Here is a 20,007-nt window from a genome sequence, read left to right as displayed (position 1 = left end):
ATCAAAGTGACAAAACTTTGAAAAAGTGTGCAAAGAAGATCAAGTAGATCAGGATGCCTTGTAAATCTGATCAATAGAATAATTATTACGAAAAGCCTAAGATGTGGCAATTACCCTAATAGAATGAGGAGTAGAAAGAGCTTCCCATAACCAAATATGACTTTTAAATTATGGCTTTAAGCAAGGCAGCTAAAGTAACAGCCATAGCTTTCTGACTTTTGTGAGACCCAGAAAATGAATAAAAACAGATGAAGAAAGGCCTATATCTTTTGTAGCTTCACCATATAATATGAGAACTCTCACAAAATCCAGATTGTGAAAAAGATACTACTTAGAGTTTTTAGGAGCTGGAGAAAAAGAAGGAACCACCATTTCCTGATTAATAGTTTCTATAGATACTACCTTATGGAGAACGAAATAGCTAGTGCAAAGAACAGCCTTATCTTAATGAAAAATCAGAAAAGAAGGTTTGCATAACATAGCTGAAAGCTCAGAAACCCTTCTAGAAAAAGAAATAGCTATAAGAAAAAGAACCTTCCAGGATAAAAGCTGACAGTCTAAACCATGCATCATCTCAAAGGGAGGAATTTGAAGAACCCTAAAAACCAGATTAAGATTAAGCAGGAGAGGGTAAGAGATGCTTCAGACATGACATCCTATTGCCCTGATGCTCTATTAAACTGATTAAAAATTCTATAATAATTTCAAATCAACTTTAACATGCGTTAAAATTTTTTATAAACAAAGATCAAAAAGGCTTTACTAAAGGGTGCAATTCCGCTACAAACCTAAGGAATATTTTTTTTAGGACTAGCCCATTATGCATATTTCAAGGGGAAAATAAAGAAAAACTAAATCCCAAAGATGATATTGCTTTGATTTCAACATTTTCAATGGATGCAGGAAAAGTGTTTTATTATGTTACTTAGGATAATTTTTTAACCTCTCTGCACAAATTTGGTTTTAGGTGGAATATAGTTCACTTCATTGAAAATATTTACAATATTTATAAAAACCCATATTCCTCACTAATTATAAACCAGACTGTTTCTCAAACATTTTGACTTTATAGAGGAACTATCCAATCAGTCAATAGGATTTGAGCAGCTCTCATTCTATTGGCTAATTGGCCAATAGAATGAGAGCTTCTAAAATTCTATTGGCTGATTTGAACAGCCAATAGGATTTTAGCAGTTCTAATTCCTATTGGCTGATTAAAAACTTTCAGCCAATAAGAATGCAAGGGATGCCATCTTGCATTGAAGTTCCAGTGTACGTGGCGACCGTATGAAGAGGATGCTCCGCGGCGGATGTCTTCAGGATGGACCTTCTCCGCGCCAGATGGATGAAGAAAGAACATGCCGCCTGGATGAAGACTTCTTGCCGCCTGGATGAAGACTTCTTGCCGCCTGGATGGATCCTTCAAGCGGGACTTCAATAACTGTAAGTGGATAATCGGGGGTTAGTGTTAGTTTTTTTTTAAGTTTTTTTGGGTGGGTTTTATTTTTAGATTAGGGTCTGGGCAGTAAAAGAGCTAAATGCCCTTTTAAAGGCAATGCCCATACAAATACCCTTTTCAGGGCAATGTGTAGCTTAGGTTTTTGTTAGAGTTAGGGTTTTTATTTGAGGGGTTGGTTGGGTGTTGGGTTTTACTGTTGGGGGGTGTAGGCTAGGGTTTTTTTTATTTTGGGGGGGCTTTTTTATTTTGATAGGGCTATTAGATTAGGTGTAATTCTTTTTTATTTTTGATAACTTGGTTTGTTATTTTTAGTATTTTTTTGTAACAGTGTTTTTTTTGTAATTTAGTACTTTTAATAAGGTTTAATTATATATTTAATTAATTTTAGTAGGGTTAGGTTTTATTAATATGTAATTTAGTTTATTTAATTGGTAGTTTAATGTAATTTTAGTAGGTTAGGGTAGGTTAATTAATAGTTTAAAATTAGTTTCTTTTAATTCTACAGGTAAGTTTTTGTAATTTTAATTTAAAGTTAAGGGGTTGTTAGGTTTAGGGGTTAATCGCTTAATTTAATTTTTGGCGATGTGGGGGGCTGACGGTTTAGGGGTTAATAGGTTTAGTTAGTGGTGGTGATGTGTGAGGCCAGAGGTTTAGGGGTTAATAACTTTATTTATGTTGCGGCGGTGTTGGGGAGCGGCGGGATAGGGGTTAATACATTTTATTTAGGTGTCGGCGATGTCGGGTGCGGCAGATTAGGGTGTTTAGACTCAAGGTTTATGTTAGGGTGTTAGGTGTAAACATCACTTGTTTTCTACCATATAAATCAATGGGGTATGCTTCATTCTCTTGCAGTATCCAACATAAGCTTTCGGTGCTTTCATACTCCCATTGATTTCTATGGCATTCGCGGCCTCAAGGGTTGCGGATTAAATACCAGGTACGCTGCGTCCGAATAGCCGCTAGTGTACCTGTTAGAAGTTTGATAAATGGGAAAAAGTGTCAAATAGAGCCAAATGTGTATTCGGAACATCTGTAATGACGTAAGCATCGATCTGCGTTGGATTGAGACCGGCGGATCGTATGTTACGTCACAAATTTCCGGCGTATTTGCAGTTGACACTTTGATAAATAGGCCTCTGTGACTCCAAGGAGGAGAAATAGACTTAATAACAGGTTTCATATGAACCAAAGCCTGAACAAAACAGTAAATATCAGGAAGTTTAGCAATCTTTCTATGAAATAAAACAGAGAGAGCAGAGATTTGACCCTTCAAACTATTTGCAGACAAACCTTTATCCAAACCATTATGAAGAAACTGTAAAATTCAAGGAATTCTAAAAGAATGCCAAGCACCATGAAATATAGGTTTTCCAAACCCGATAAAAAAATCGCCTGTAACATAGTGCCAATTACTGAGTCAAAGAAACCTCTATGACTAAGAACTAAGTGTTCAATTTCCATACCTTCAAATTTAGAGATTTGAGATCCTGATGGAAAAACGACCATTGAAACAGAAGGTCTGGCCTTAAAGGAAGTGGCCAAGGCTAGCAACTGGACATCCGGACAAGATCTGCATACCAGAACCTGTGAGGCCATGCAGGTATCAGAAACACATGAGATTGTTCCATTATAATCTTGGAAATCACCCTTGGGAGAAGAACTAGAGGTGGAAAAATGTAAGCAGGTTGGTAAAACCAAGGAACTGATAAAGCATCCACCATCTCTACCTGAGGATCATTGGATCTGGAAAGATATCTGGGAAGTTTCTTGTTCAAACGAGAAGCCATCAGATCTATTTCTGGAAGACCCCACATCTGTATAAGCTGATAAAACACATCTGGATGGAGAGACCACTCCCCTGGATGCAAAGTCTGACGACTGAGATAATCTGCTTCCCAATTGTCTACACCTGGAATATGAAATGCAGAAAATAGACAAGAATTCGACTCCACCCAAGAAAGTATCCAAGATACTTCCTTAATTGCTTAAGAACTGCGAGTCCCTCCCTGATGATTGACATATGCCACTGTTCTCTCTTTAATAGAGGCCAAGCCTGAAGAGCTCTGAAGATAGCACAGAGTTCTAAAATGTTGATTGGTAACCTCGCCTCTTGAGGTTTCCAAACCCCTTGCGCTGTCAGAGACCCCAAGACAGCTCCCCAACCTGTAAGACTTGCATCTGTTGAGATCACAGTCCAGGAAGGACAAACAAAAGAGGCCCCTTGAATAATCCGATGCAACCACCAAGACAGAGAGATTTGAATGTTGGGATTTAAGTATATCAATTGTGATATCCGAGTATAATCCCTGCACCTTTGATTCAGCATGCAAAGCTGCAGAGGTCTCATATGAAAGCGAGCAAAATGGATTGCATCCGATGCTGCAAAAACCTAAAACTTCCATGCACATAGCCACTGAAGGGAATGATCGAGACTAAAGGTTTAGACAAGCTAAAACCAATTTCATTCGCCTCTTGTCTGTTAAAGACCAAGTCATGGACACTGAATCTATCTGGAAACCTAAAAAGGTGACCTTTGTGTGAGGAATCAAGAAACTCTTTTGTAAATTGATCCTCCAACCATGCCTTTGAAGAAAACACACTAGTTGTTTTGTGTGAGATTCTGCTAAATGAAAATACTGAGTCAGTACCAAGATATCGTCAAAATAACAGATAGAAGGGCACTGAGAACCTTCAAACAGATTCTCGGAGCTGTCACTAGGCCAAATGAAAGAGCGACAAACTGGTAATGCTTGTCTAGAAAAGAGAATCTCAGAAAACGATAGTGGTCGGGATGAATTGGAATATGAAGATAAGCATCCTGCAGGAACTCAAGTACTCTAGGAATTCTAAACAAATTCCAGCTATAACCTTTACGAGAACACCATGCAAAAAAATGTTTTTTCAGACCTTATGAAAAATTTGTCTGGTAACAGGTTTCCTAGCCTGAATTAGGGTATCAATAAACTTGTCAAAACACCTCTCTAAGACAGAATTAAGCATTCAATCTGCATACCATCAAATTCAGAGTTTTGATATACTGATAAAAAGAAAGGGCCTTTAGAGGAATTATCCTTTCCTACAGGAAGCCCCGAAGGTGGGCACGAGGACCTCTGCACCAGATCCACAAACCAAATCCTGTGAGCAATAAGAATTACTGAGTTCCTGCTTGATTCTGGCTGACACTCTGGATAGCAACACAAACTAAGAGAAATGTAAATCAGGTTAAACAACCACGGAACCACTAGGACATCTATCACACTTGCTTGAGGGCCCTGATATCTATCTCTGGCAGCCCCCAACATCTCACAATTAGGTTCAAAGCTTCCTAATTCAGAGACCATTGCACAGAGTTCAATAATATTTATTGGTAACCTCTCCTCCTGAGGAGACCAAAGTCTCTGTGCTCTCCGAGATCCCCAGACTGTGCCCCAACCTAACAGACTGGCATCTGTGAAGATTACTACTCACACTGGCCAAAGATAGGAGTCACCGTGAACCAAGGACTGTGAGTCTGCCACCATTAAGGGACTGTCTTGTCTTGTGATCAAACAGAATCATCTGACACAGATGCTCATGATCCCCACTTCATTGATGCAGAATCTGCAATTGGAGGGCTTGATGATAAAATGTCATCCAAGTAAGGAACTACAAAAATTCCATGAGCTCTAACTGCTGAAAACAGAGCACCCAGTACTTTTGTAAACACTCTTAAAATGGTAGCCAGACTGAAAGAGAGCCAGGGCCACAAACTGATAATGCTTGTCTATAAAAGCAAATCATGGGAACTTGACATGATCCCTGTAAATAGGTTTATGCAAATAAGCATCTTTTAAATCTATGGTAGACATAAACTGCACTAACTATCTCCACCTTCAAACTAGGAACTTTCAGGAATTTGTTCAATATTTCGAGATCCAAAACAGCCAAAAATGTACCCTTTTTCTTTGGTACTATAAAGAGATATCACTCCCATTAATTCTAGATCTCTCACACAAGCTAAGAAAGTTTGGACCTTCAAAGGATTTTGAGGAACATGAGACAGAAAGAATCTTCCCCAGGGAGACCTTGAACAAAAGATTATTCAATATTGCTGTGAAATTATTTACAATATTCCCAGGGATCCTTAAAAGATCTCTGCCAAACATCCCAAAAAAAGACTCAATCTTCCCCCCACCAGACACTGGGGGCTGCACCTTCATGAGGTCTTGGGAGCTGAGGAAGACTTTTTGAACTGTTTGTTTTTGGACAAAAAAGAGTTATACTCCCAGGAGGGCAGAGGAGGAATCTTTCTGAGTCTTAGATTGCTGAAAGATACAAAAACACTCTGCAGATCTAAGCTTATCCTCAGATTTCTTATCCTGGGGCAAAAAAACATAATTTATGTAAGAATTTATCTGATAAATTAATTTCTTAATGGTGGTGAGAGTCCACGATCTAGTTAATGATGGGATATACATTCCTACCAGGAGGGGGAAAAGTTTCCCTAACCTCAAATGCCTATAAATACACCTTCCACCTCACTCATACCTCAGTTTACCGTATAGCCAAGTTAGTGAAGTGTATAAGGAGTAAAAGCATAAAAAAGAGGAACAGGATAAATAAAGTGCTTTATACAAAAAAAATCATAACTCACAAAAATGGGTGGGCCTCATGGACTCTGGCCACCATGAACGAAATACATTTATCATGTAAGTTCTTACAAATTATGTTTTCTTTCATATAGGTGGTGAGAGTCCACAAGCTAGTTAATGATGGTATATAATACCCAAGATGTGGAAGCCCACAAGTAACTATAGAGGGAGGGATAAAATAAAAACAGCTATTTCTGCTGAGAAATGAAATTCAAAATTGAAAAAACTTAAATAATAGGCACTAGAATCAAACTGAGCCAGCTGCCTGGAGAACCTTTCTACCAAAAGCTGCTTCCGAAGAAGCAAAAACATCAAAATGATAACATTTAGTAAAGGTGTGCAAAAAAGACCAAGTGGCTGCTTTACAGATTTGATCAACCGAAGCTTCATTTTTGAAAGCCCAAGTTGTGGCAACAGATCTTGTAGAATGAACTGTTATTCTCTGAGGTGTACTCCAAATAAGCTTTGTGAATCAGAAGTTTCAACCAAGATGCCAATGAAATGGCAGAGGCTTTTTGACCTTTTCTAGAACCAGAAAAAATGAAAAATAGACTGGAAGTCTTTCTGAAATCTTTAGTAGCATCAACATATTTCAAAGCTCTTACCACATCCAAAGAATGTAAAGATCTTTCAAGAGTATTCTTAGGATTAGGACACAAGGAAGGAACAATAATTTTCCTATTAATGTTGTTAGAATTTACAACTTTAGGCAAAAATTTAAATTAAGTCTGCAAAACTGCTTTATCTTGATGGAAAATCAGATAAGGAGACTCACAAGAGAGAGCAGACAATTCAGAAACTCTTCTAGCAGAAGAGATAGCCAAGAGAAATAACACTTTCCAAGAAAGTAGTTTAATGTCCAAAGAATGCATAGGCTCAAAGGAGGAGCCTGCAAAGTATTTAAAACCAAATTTAGACTCCAAGCAGGAGAGACAGATTTAATAACAGGTTTGATACGAGTCAAAGCCTGTACAAAACAGTGAATATCAGGAAGATTAGCAATCTTTTTGTGAAATAAAACAGAAAGAGCAGAGATTTGTCCTTTCAAAGTATTGGCAGACAAACCTTTATCCAAACCATCCTGAAGAAAAAGGAAATTTATGCTTACCTGATAAATTGATTTATTCTACGATACGACGAGTCCACAGATTTCATCCTTACTTGTGGGATATTAACCTCCTGCTAACAGGAAGTGGCAAAGAGCACCACAGCAGAGCTGTATATATAGCTCCTCCCTTCCCTCCACCCCCAGTCATTCGACCGAAGGTTTAGGAAGAGAAAGAAAAAGCTAAAGGTGCAGAGGTGAATGAAGTTGTAAAAACAAAATATAATCTGTCTTAAAAATGACAGGGAGGGCAGTGGACTCGTCGTATCGTAGAAGAAATCAATTTATCAGGTAAGCATAAATTTCCTTTTGTTCTACAAGATACGACGAGTCCACGAATTTCATCCTTACTTGTGGGATACAATACCAAAGCTACAGGAAACGGATGAAATGGGAGGGACAAGACAGAGACCTAAACGGAAGGCACCACTGCTTGAAGAACCTTTTTCCCAAAAACAGCCTCAGAAGAAGCAAAAGTATCAAATTTGTAAAATTTGGAAAAAGTATGAAGAGACGACCAAGTCGCAGCCTTACAAATCTGTTCAACAGAAGCATCGTTTTTAAAGGCCCATGTGGAAGCCACAGCCCTAGTAGAATGAACCGTAATTCTTTCAGGAGGCTGCTGTCCAGCGGTCTCATATGCCAGGCGGATGATACTCCTCAGCCAAAAAGAAAGAGAGGTAGCCGTAGCTTTCTGACCCCTATGCTTTCCAGAATAAACAATGAATAATGAAGATGATTGAAGGAAATCCTTAGTTGCCTGTAAGTAAAACTTCAAGGCACGGACCACATCCAGGTTATGTAACAGACGCTCCTTCTTAGAAAAAGGATTAGGGCACAAGGAATGAACAACAATTTCCTGATTAATATTATTATTTGAAGCAACCTTTGGAAGAATTCCAAGTTTGGTACGCAAAACCACCTTATCAGAATGAAATATAAGATAAGGCGAATCACATTGTAACGCTGAAAGCTCAGAAACTCTACGAGCAGAAGAAATAGCAACCAAAAACAAAACTTTCCAAGATAGTAATTTAATATCTATGGAATGCATGGGATCAAACGGAACCCCTTGAAGAACTCTAGAACTAAATTCAAACTCCAGGGAGGAGTAATTGGTCTAAATACAGGCTTAATTCTGGTTAGATCCTGACAAAAAGACTGAACATCTGGAACATCTGCCAAACGTTTGTGAAGCAAAATTGACAAAGCAGAAATCTGTCCCTTTAAGGAACATGTTGATAACCCTTTCTCCAATCCTTCTTGGAGAAAAGACAGAATCCTAGGAATCCTAACTTTACTCCATGAGTAGCCCTTGGATTCACACCAATAAAGATATTTACGCCATATCTTATGATAGATTTTTCTAGTGACAGGCTTACGTGCCTGTATCAAAGTATCAATGACCGAATCTGAGAATCCCCACTTAGATAAAATCAAGCGTTCAATCTCCAAGCAGTCAGCTGCAGAGAACTTAGATTTGGATGTTGGAAAGGTCCTTGAATGAGAAGGTCTTGTCTCAAAGGAAGTTTCCACAGTGGCAGAGAGGACATGTCCACTAGATCCGCATACCAAGTCCTGCAGGCACGATCAGGATTACCAAAGCTCTCTCCTGTATGATCCGAGCAATCATGCGTGGAAGGAGAGGAAACGGTGGAAACACATAAGCTAGGCTGAACGACCAAGGCACTGCCAAGGCATCTATCAGTTCGGCCTGGGGATCCCTCAACCTGGATCCGTATTGTGGAAGCTTGGCATTCTGTCAAGATGCCATCAGATCCAATTCCGGCCTGCCCCATTGGAGAATCAGTGAGGCAAACACCTCCAGGTGAAGTTCCCACTCCCCCGGATGAAAAGTCTGACGATTTAGAAAATCTGCTTCCCAGTTCTCTACTCCTGGGATGTAGATTGCCGATAGATAACAAGAGTGGGCCTCCACCCATCGGATTATCTTGGATACTTCTATCATCGCTAAGGAACTCCTTGTTCCCCCCTGATGATTGATATAAGCCACAGTTGTGATATTGTCCGACCGGAATCTGATGAATTTGGCCGAAGCCAACTGAGGCCACGCTTGAAGCACATTGAATATTGCTCTCAGTTCCAGAATATTGATTGGAAGTCGAGACTCCACCTGAGTCCAAACACCCTGAACCTTCAGGTAATTCCAGACTGCACCCCAGCCCAGTAGACTGGCGTCCGTCGTCACTATCACCCACGAGGGCCTGCCGAAACACGTCCCCTGGGACAGATGATCCGGCGACAACCACCAAAGAAGAGAGTCTCTGGTCTCTTGATCCAGATTTATCTGAGGAGATAAATTTGCATAGTCCCCAGTCCACTGTCCGAGCATGCACAGCTGCAGTGGTCTGAGATGAAAGCGAGCAAACGGAATGATGTCCATTGCCGCTACCATTAATCCAATTACTTCCTTACACTGAGCCACTGATGTCCAAGGAATGGACTGAAGTGCTCGGCAAGTATTTAGAATCTTTGACTTTCTGACCTCCGTCAGAAATATTTTCATGTCTATCGAGTCTATCAGAGTTCCCAAGAAGGGAACCCTTGTCCGTGGAACTAGTGAACTCTTTTCGATGTTCACCTTCCAACCGTGAGTCCTCAGGAAAGACAACACTGTGTCTGTGTGAGATTTTGTCAGATGATAAGTTGAGGCCTGAATCAAAATAGCGTCCAGATAAGGCACCACTGCTATGCCCCGCGGTCTGAGAACCACCAGAAGGGACCCTAGAACCTTTGTGAAGATCCTGGGTGCTGTGGCCAACCCAAAGGGAAGAGCCACAAACTGAAAATGTTTGTCCAGGAAGGCAAACCTTAGGACCTGATGATGATCCTTGTGAATAGGGATATGAAGGTATGCATCCTTCAAGTCCACGGTAGTCATATATTGACCCTCCTGAATCATTAGTAAAATTGTTCGTATAGTCTCCATCTTGAACGATGGGACTCTGAGAAACTTGTTTAGACACTTGAGATCTAGAATGGGTCTGAAAGTTCCCTCTTTTTTGGGAACCATGAAAAGATTTGAGTAAAACCCCTGCCCCTGTTCCAGTTTTGGAATGGGACAAATTACTCCCATGGTAAAGAGGTCTTTTACACAGCGTAAGAACGTCTCTCTTTTTATCCGGTCTACAGACAATCGTGAAAGATGAAATCTCCCTCTTGGGAGAAAATCCTTGAATTCCAGTTGATACCCGTGGGTCACGATTTCCAATGCCCAGGGGTCCTGAACATCTCTTGCCCAAGCCTGAGCAAAGAAAGAAAGTCTGCCCCCTACTAGATCCGGTCCTGGATCGGGGGCCGCACCTTCATACTGTCTTTGTAGCAGCAGAGGGCTTCTTGGATTGTTTACCTTTATTCCAAGCCTGGTTGGGTCTCCAGACTGACTTGGATTGAGCAAAATTCCCTTCCTGCTTTGTGGAGGAAGAGAAAGCAGAGGGTACTCCTTTAAAATTTCAAAAGGAACGAAAATTATTTTGTTTACCCCTCATCTTAACAGACTTATCCTGAGGTAGGACATGGCCTTTACCTCCAATAATGTCAGAAATTATTTCCTTCAATTCAGGCCCGAATAGGGTCTTACCCTTAAAAGGAATAGCTAAAAGCTTAGATTTTGATGACACATCAGCAGACCAAGATTTGAGCCATAATGCTCTATGGGCTAAAATGGCAAATCTTGCATTTTTCGCCGCTAATTTAGCAATTTGAAAAGCGGCATCTGTAATAAAAGAATTAGCTACCTTGAGAGCCTTAATTCTATCCAAAATGTCCTCTAATGGGGTCTCAACTCTTCTAGAGCATCAAACCAAAAAGCTGCTGCAGTAGTCACTGGAACAATGCAAGCTGTAGGTTGTAAAAGAAAACTCTGATGAATAAATAATTTCTTTAGAAGAACCTCTAACTTCTTATCCATAGGGTCTTTGAAAGCACAACTGTCCTCAATAGGTATAGTCGTACATTTAGCCAGGGTAGATATAGCTCCCTCCACCTTAGGGACCGTTTGCCAAGAGTCCCGAATGGTTTTTGATATGGGAAACATTTTATTAAAATTAGGAGGAGAAGAGAACGGTATACCTGGTCTATCCCATTCCTTCTTTACAATTTCCGAAATTCTTTTAGGAACCGGAAAAACATGAGTGTAAGTAGGTACCTCTAGATATTTGTCCATCTTACACAATTTCTCTGGTGGTATCACAATAGGGTCATAATCATCCAGAGTCACTAAAACCTCCCAAAGTAACAGGCGGAGGTGTTCAAGCTCAAATTTAAAGGACATGACGTCCGAACCTGTCTGAGGTAACATATTTCCTGAGTCTGAAAGTTCCCCCTCAGACAGCAATTCCCTGACCCCCAACTCAAAGCACTGTGAGGGTACGTCGGAAATAGCCAATAAAGCATCAGAGGATTCAGTATTCACATTAATACCTGACCGTCTGCTTTTACCCTGTAACACTGGTAATTTAGATAATACCTCTGTAAGGGTAGTTGACATAACTGCAGCCATCTCCTGCAGAATAAAAGAATTAGACGCACTAGAGGTACTTGGCGTCGCTTGTGTGGGCGTTAAAGGTTGTAACACTTGGGGAGAATTGGATGGCATATCCTGATTCTCTTCAGACTGAGAATCATCCTTAGGCACACTTTTTTTTACCTAAAATATGCTTTTTACAATGTAAGGCCCTTTCAGTACAGGAGGTACACAATGTAAGAGGGGGTTCCACAATGGCTTCTAAACACATAGAGCAGTTAGTATCCTCAATGTCAGACATGTTGAACAGACTAGCAATAACCACAATAGTCGTTAAACACTTTACACTTTAAGAAATAAAAAAGCGCACAATTTTTTCTAAACTGCCTAAAAACGTTAAATAACGCAATATAATTAAATACACATATTCAATTGTGCCAAAAATTATTGCACCCTAAGAGCAAAGGGTGAATTTAACCTTTAACAGACATTTATAGCAAAAAACATATTTGATTTGAAAAAAGACCCCTGCACCTCGTCACAGCTCTGCTGTGGCACCTACCTGCCCCCAGGGTATTGCAAAATGACTCAACAACGATCCGGGTTAACAGAGAACAAGTTTAGGCCCAACCGGAGCAAATGCCTGCTGCCTTCTCAGTCAGAGTAAACTGCACAACTGAGCGCACGAAAATAGGCCCCGCCCATCATGGACAACGTTTGCATTAGTCTATACAACCGCATGGGAAGCGGTTAGCAAATAAAGCCATGTGGTCCCCTTAAAGTACAACAGAAATATTACAGCCATAGTGATTATTTGTCTCCCAAATAAAAACCGTTAAGCTGCCTCTCCCAGTATCCCTTTCATATACTGCTTTCAGCCCAGTACCATGTCAATTATAGAAATAAACATAGGTTTTTCAGTAATACCCTTTGTGTACAGGTCTACTGCTTACCCCTTCCCTTGCAGGGAAAAAATGTCAGCCAGTTCTGATATACTAAGTCTCCTCAGAATTAAAGGACTGAACATACCTCAATGCTGCTTGTAGCATGACACCGTTCTCCACACTGAAGATTTCTCTTGTACTACCTTCAGAAGCTCTGTGGGAACCGACATGGAACTTAGTTACATCTGCTAAGATCATCAACCTCAGGGCAGAAATCTTCTTCCATATCTCCCTGAGGAAAATAGTACTCACCGGTACCATTTAAAAATAAAAAACTTCTTGATTGAAGAAACTAAAACTAACACCTCACTTTACCTCTTCCTATTACTAACACAGGCAAAGAGAATGACTGGGGGTGGAGGGAAGGGAGGAGCTATATATACAGCTCTGCTGTGGTACTCTTTGCCACTTCCTGTTAGCAGGAGGTTAATATCCCACAAGTAAGGATGAAATCCGTGGACTCGTCGTATCTTGTAGAAGAAATGAAGAATCCTAGGAATTCTAAAAGAATGCCAAGAATAATCATGAGTGGAACACCATGAAATATAGGTTTTCCAAACCTTGTGATATATTTTCCTTGAAACAGGTTTACAAGCCTGTATCATAGTGTTAATCACTGAGTCAGAGAAATCTCTATGACTAAGGACAAATCGTTCAATTCCCATGCCTTCAAATTTAGAGATTTGAGATCCGGATGGAAAAACGGGCCTTGACACTGAAGGTCTGGTCTTAGAGGAAGTGACCAAAGTTGGCAATCGGGATGCAGAAACCACTCCCCCGAATGTAGAGTTTGACGGCTTCCCAATTGTCTACACCTAGTATATGAATTGCAGTGATTCGACAAGAGTTGGATTCCGCACAAGAAAGTATTAGAGATACTTCTTTCATTGCTAGGGGACTGTGAGTCCCCCCTTGATGATTGACATATGCCACTGTTGTGACATTGTCTGTCTGAAACCGAATATATGGTTCTCTCTTTAATAGAGGCCAAGCCTGAAGAGCTCTGAAAATAACACAGAGTTCTAAGATATTGATTGGTAACCTCGCCTCTTGAGGATTCCACACTCCTTGTGCTGTCCGAGACCCCCAGACAGTTCCCCAACTTGTGAGACTTGCATCTGTTGTGATCACAGTCCAGGTAGGATAAACAAAGGAGGCCCCTTGAACAATAAGGTGATGGTTTAACCACCAAGTCAGAGAGATTTGAGTGTTGGGATTTAAGTATATCAGTTATGATATCGGAGTATAATCCCTGCACCATTGGTGCAACATGCAAAGCTGTAGAGGTCTCATATGAAAACGAGCAAAAGGGATAGCGTCCTATGCTGCAATCATGAGACACAAAGCCACTGAAGAGAATGATAGAGGCTGAAGGTTTAGACAAGCTGAAACCAATCTCAATCATCTCTTTTCTGTTAGGGATAGAGTCATGGGCACTAAATCTATCTGGAAACCTAAAAAGGTGACCTTTGACTGATGAATAAAGAAACTTTATGGTAAATTGATCCTCCAACCATATTTATGAAGAAACAACAATAGTTTCTGTTAAATGAAAAGATTGAGCTAGTACCAAGATATCGTCCAAATAAGTAAACACTGCAATGCCCTGCTCTCTGATTACAGATAGAAGGGCACCGATAACCTTTGAAAATATTCTTGGTGCTGTTGCAAGGGCAAATGGAAGAGCAATAATTTGGTAATGCTTGTTTAAAAAGGAGAATCTCAGAAATCGATAGTGATCTGGATGAATCGGAAAGGTAAGTGTTCTGTAAGTCTATCTAAAGGGTCTTTAAAAGAAGTGCTGCCTTCCATAGGAATGGTAGTACGTTTAGCAAAAGTGGAAATCGCCCCATCAAATTTAGGGACTGTTTCTCAAAGTTCAAAATTAGCCACAGGTAAAGGATACAATTTCTTAAACCTAGAAGAAGGGTTAATAGAGGTAACAGGTTTAGACCATTCTTTAGCAATCACATTGGAGATAGCATCTGGAATAGGAAATACTTCAGTAGTAATAACAGTAGTTTTAAATACAGAATTTAAATGATTACTAGTCTTATCATCAGGAGGTTTAGATGCCTCAATACCCAAAGTAAACAAATACTTACGTTATGAGAGAGCAAATATATTCTATCTTAAATAAAAAAAAAGATGTGTCTATATCTGTCTCTGACGTAGCATCCTCTAAATCAGAGGAAACTCCATCAGTAGAAGATACATCAGTATGCTGAAGGTCAGAACTAAATTCACTAGGCTTAGGAAAGTATTGCAAACCCCTTTTATGTTTATTTGAAGGCAGAATAGCAGTCATTGCCTTCTCTATAACTGCAGAAATAAAATCTTTCATTTCTGCAGGAATGCTGTGTACATTAGACTGAGATGGAATAACAGTGGGCGCATTTGTAATCATAGATATATTATCAGCATTTAACATATTGTCAAAACAAGAGCCACATAATTGAGCTGAAGAATTTAGGTCAGCTTTTTTACAACAAACACACTTAGCTTTGGCAGAAACGTGTTCAGGCAGCTCAAATCCTATGGTAACATCTGAGGCAGGTTCAGTTTGAGACATAGTTGCAAAAAAAACAAAAAATGAAAAAAATATTTTAAATCTGCAATTTTATATCCATGCTCCTATATATAACAGGCTCGAGAGAATGGGAAACTAATTGAAAAAGAATCAACTGATTTATAAAAATAGTGCTGCACAAAAACTCTCAAAGCGTTTACTGAGAGCACTGAATGAGCTGGGGACGGAGCTTATAATGGTAAAAAAGGTGGGAAATATTTGGCGCCAAAAAAAACATTGTGAAATGATGATGCGTCACGCATGACGTAAATAGCGTCATAACATGAGTGTTTCGTGCAAATTTTGAAAAGTTCTACCATACTAAAGCAGGTAAGAAAAAAACGGCTTGCTGGGCAATATAATTTTTTTTTAACAAAAATAAACTTAACAGAATGGATTACAATGCGGTTATGAGAGACATAAACATAGCATTCTTCAATATTTATAAAATAATTAATAGCTCAAAAAAAAAAACCCTATGTTTCAGACTCTACCAACCTTGACAAATATTTTAGCCACTAATAAAAAAAGTCGCTAAAAAAGAGCATTGAAATACTGACTCAAGGCATGTATACAAACAATATATAACAACGTTATTTAAAAAGTGCCCAATCCATAGTTGAGAGTGTTTTATAATAATGACACCCATCCACATATAGCAGACAGCCAAACCAGTACTGAAACATCAGCAGAGGTAATGGTACAAGAGTATAATATCAATCTATAAAGGGAGGCAGCAGATGAATCCCTGCGACCGATTTCCAGAAAGCCTTATGAATAGATTTCCCATAGGTAAAAACATGGTATCATCAGGCAATACTCCCTTCACATCCCTCAGACAAACACTGTACTTAGAGAGGAACTGGGCTTCAATATGCTTAGAAGCGCCTTTCACTGAAGAAATCAAGCACATCATGCTTCACCACCTCCTAAGGAGGCAAAGTTTTTTTTTAAAACTGAGGTATTAATGAGGTGGGAGGTGTATTTATAGGCATTTGAGGTTTGGGAAACTTTGCCCCCTCCTGGAAGGAATGTATATCCCATCAGTACAGTCCAAACATATAATTTTTATTTTTATTTTTGTTGTTACTACAGTGTTCTACTGAAAAGATAATACAAGTACACATATTGTGTTCAAACAACATAACTAGGCATAGATATTGTGCTTAGCTATTTCAAATTCTATACTATAGACAATCATCTATATTGTACACATACTCTATAGCGTACTGTAGCCTCTTTTAGAGGTGCTCCTTCTAGAAACCTCCCCCCTTCTTAGACCTATCAGAAATGACTTTTTTGGACAGCCGTTCCATACAGAGGTTGAGCAAGTACATAGCACTTTTTGGGGCTGTCCTCTACAAATCACTTTGTATTTAGATCCCCATCAGTAACTAGCTCATGGACTCTCACCACCTATATGAAAGAAAGCTCCCTTAACCACTGTGACTGTGGCAATAATAGCATCCAGTCCAGGCTCATACAGAGATTTACCCTGGAAAGGGAGTAAAAACAGTTTGCGCTTAGAAACCACATCAGCAGACCAAGACAGGCCACAAAGCTTGTCTAGCTAAAACAGCTAATGCAGCATTCTTAGCATTAATGTGAAACATTACCACTGCTAGATCACAAGTAAATTAATTTGCTAATCCAATCCCGAACCTCATCTAGATTGGTTTCCCCAAAAAACATAATTTATGCTTACCTGATAAATTTATTTCTCTTGTGATGTATCGAGTCCACGGATTCATCCTTACTTGTGGGATATTCTCCTCCCCTACAGGAAGTGGCAGAGAGAGCACCCACAGCAGAGCTGCCTATATAGCTCCCCCTTAGCTCCACCCCCCAGTCATTCGACCGAAGGCTAGGAAGAAAAAGGAGTAACTATAGGGTGCAGTGGTGAATGAAAGTTTAAAAATAAAAATATATATGCCTGTCTTAATAAACAGGGCAGGCCATGGACTCGATACATCACAAGAGAAATAAATTTATCAGGTAAGCATTAATTATGTTTTCTCTTGTAAGATGTATCGAGTCCACGGATTCATCCTTACTTGTGGGATACCAATACCAAAGCTTTAGGACACGGATGAAGGGAGGGACAAGACAGGGGCCTTAAACGGAAGGCACCACTGCTTGTAGAACCTTTCTCCCAAAAATAGCCTCCGAAGAAGCAAAAGTATCAAATTTGGAAAATTTGGAAAAATTATGAAATGAAGACCAAGTCGCCGCATTACAAATCTGTTCAACAGAAGCCTCATTTTTAAAAGCCATGTGGAAGCCACAGCTCTAGTAGAATGAGCAGTAATTCTTTCAGGAGACTGTTGGCCAGCAGTCTCATAAGCCAAACGGATGATGCTTTTCAGCCAAATGGAAAGAGAGGTAGCCGTAGCCTTCTGACCTCTCCGCTTACCAGAATAAACAACAAACAATGAAGATGTTTGACGGAAATCCTTAGTTGCTTGTAAGTAGAACTTTAAAGCTCGAACCACATCAAAATTGTGCAACAGACGTTCCTTCTTTGAAGAAGGATTAGGACACAGTGAAGAAACAACAATCTCTTGATTGATATTCTTATAAGAAACAACCTTAGGAAGAAACCCAGGTTTGGTACGCTAAACCACCTTATCTGCATGGAAAATAAGATAAGGGGAATCACACTGTAAAGCAAATAGCTCAGAAACTCTTCGAGCCGAAGAGATAGCTACTAAAAACAAAACTTTCCAAGATAGAAGGTTAATATCCATGGAATGCATAGGTTCAAACGGAACCCCTTGAAGAACTTTAAGAACTAAATTTAGGCTCCATGGCGGAGCAACAGGTTTAAATACAGGCTTGATTCTGACCAAAGCCTGACTAAATTCTCGAACGTCTGGGACATCTGCCAGACGTTTGTGTAGAAGAATAGACAAAGCAGATATTTGTCCTTATAAGGAACTAGCTGATAATCCCTTCTCCAAACCTTCTTGGAGAAAAGACAATATTCTAGGAATCCTAATCTTACGTCACGAGTAACGTTTGGATTCACACCAATAAAGATATTTGCGCCAAATCTTATGATAGATCTTCCTGGTGACAGGCTTTCTAGCCTGAATCAGGGTATCAATGGAAAAGCACGCTTTGATAGAATCAGGCGTTCAATCTCCAAGCAGTCAGACGCAGAGAAATTAGATTTGGATGCGTGAACAGACCTTGGATTAGAAGGTCCTGCCTCATTGGCAGAGTCCATGGTAGAACCGAGGACATGTCCACTAGGTCTGCATACCAAGTCCTGCGTGGCCACACAGGTGCTATCAGAATAACTGAAGCTCTCTCCTGCTTTATTCTGGCAACTAGACGTAGAAGGAGAGGAAATACATAGACCAGATTGAAGGACCAAGGCACTGCTAGAGCATCTATCAGTACCGCCTTGGGATCCCGGGACCTGGACCCGTAACGAGAAAGTTTGGTATTCTGACGGGACGCCATCAGATCCAATGCTGGTGTGCCCCATAGCTGAATCAGCTGGGCAAATACCTCCGGATGGAGTTCCCACTCCCCCAGATGAAAAATCTAACGACTTAGGAAATCCGCCTCCCAGTTCTCTACTCCTGGGATGTGGATTGCTGATAGATGGCAAGAGTGATCCTCTGCCCATCGGATTATTTTGGTTACCTCCATCATCGCTAGAGAACTCCTTGTTCCTCCTTGATGATTGATATAAGCTACAGTCGTGATGTTGTCCGACTGAACCTGATGAATTTGGCCGCAGCAAGCTGAGGCCACGCCTGAAGCGCATTGAATATCGCTCTCAGTTCTAGAATATTTATCGGGAGAAGAGATTCCTCCCGAGACCATAAGCCCTGTGCTTTCAGGGAGTTCCAGACTGCATCCCGGCCTAGCAGGATGGTATCTGTCGTTACAATGAGCCACTCTCTCTTTCAATTCAGGCCCGAATAGGGTCTTTCCTTTGAAAGGGATGTTCAAAAGTTTAGTTTTAGATGACACATCAGCAGACCAGGATTAAGCCATAACACCCTGCATGCTAAAATGGCAAAACCTGAATTCTTTGCCACTAATTTAGCCAGTTGAAAAGCAGCATCTGTAATAAAAGAATTAGCCAATTTAAGAGCCTTAATTCTGTCCAAAATTTCTTCTAATGGAGTCTCCATCTGAAGAGCCTCTAATAGAGCCTCAAACCAGAAAGCAGCTGCAGTAGTTGCAGGAACAATGCACGCAATAGGTTGAAGAAGAAAACCTTGATGAACAAAAATTTTCTTCAGGAGACCCTCTAATTTTTTATCCATAGGATCTTTGAAAGCACAACTGACTTCAATAGGTATAGTTGTACGCTTAGACAGAGTAGAAATAGCTCCCTCCACCTTAGGAACTGTCTGCCACGAGTCCCGCATGGTGTCAGATATCGGAAACATTTTCTTAAAAACAGGAGGGGGAATGAACGGAATACCTGGTCTAACCCACTCCTTAGCAATAATATTCACAATCCTCTTAGGGACTGGAAAAAAACATCAGTGTAAACAGGAACCTCTAAGTATTTATCCATCTTACACAATTTCTCTGGTACCACTATAGGGTCACAATCATCTAGAGCCGCTAATATCTCCCTGAGCAATAAGCGGAGGTGTTAAAGGAGCTTAAATTTAAAGGCCGTCATATCAGAATCTGTCTGAGGAAGCGTCTTTCCTGAGTCAGAAATTTCTCCCTCAGATAACAAATCCCTCACCCCTACCTCAGAGCATTGTGAGGGCATATCAGATAAGGCTACTAAAGCGTCAGACTGCTCAGCATTTTTCCTTAACCCAGAGCTGTCCAG

The 20,007-nt window shown here is 40.2% G+C and overlaps 1 protein-coding gene across 3 annotated transcripts in view; it reads right to left on the bottom strand.

Moving 5' to 3' along the window:
* EDA (ectodysplasin A) overlaps window positions 1–20,007 on the bottom strand; it is a 530,968-nt gene that overhangs the window by 80,741 nt on the left and 430,220 nt on the right. The gene's annotated exons all lie outside the window — the stretch shown is intronic.

This window comes from Bombina bombina, chromosome 1, assembly GCF_027579735.1.
Source record: "Bombina bombina isolate aBomBom1 chromosome 1, aBomBom1.pri, whole genome shotgun sequence".
NCBI lineage: Eukaryota > Metazoa > Chordata > Amphibia > Anura > Bombinatoridae > Bombina > Bombina bombina.
Note: the sequence above shows the minus strand (reverse complement) of the source record. Positions and strands in the feature narration are given on the sequence as shown.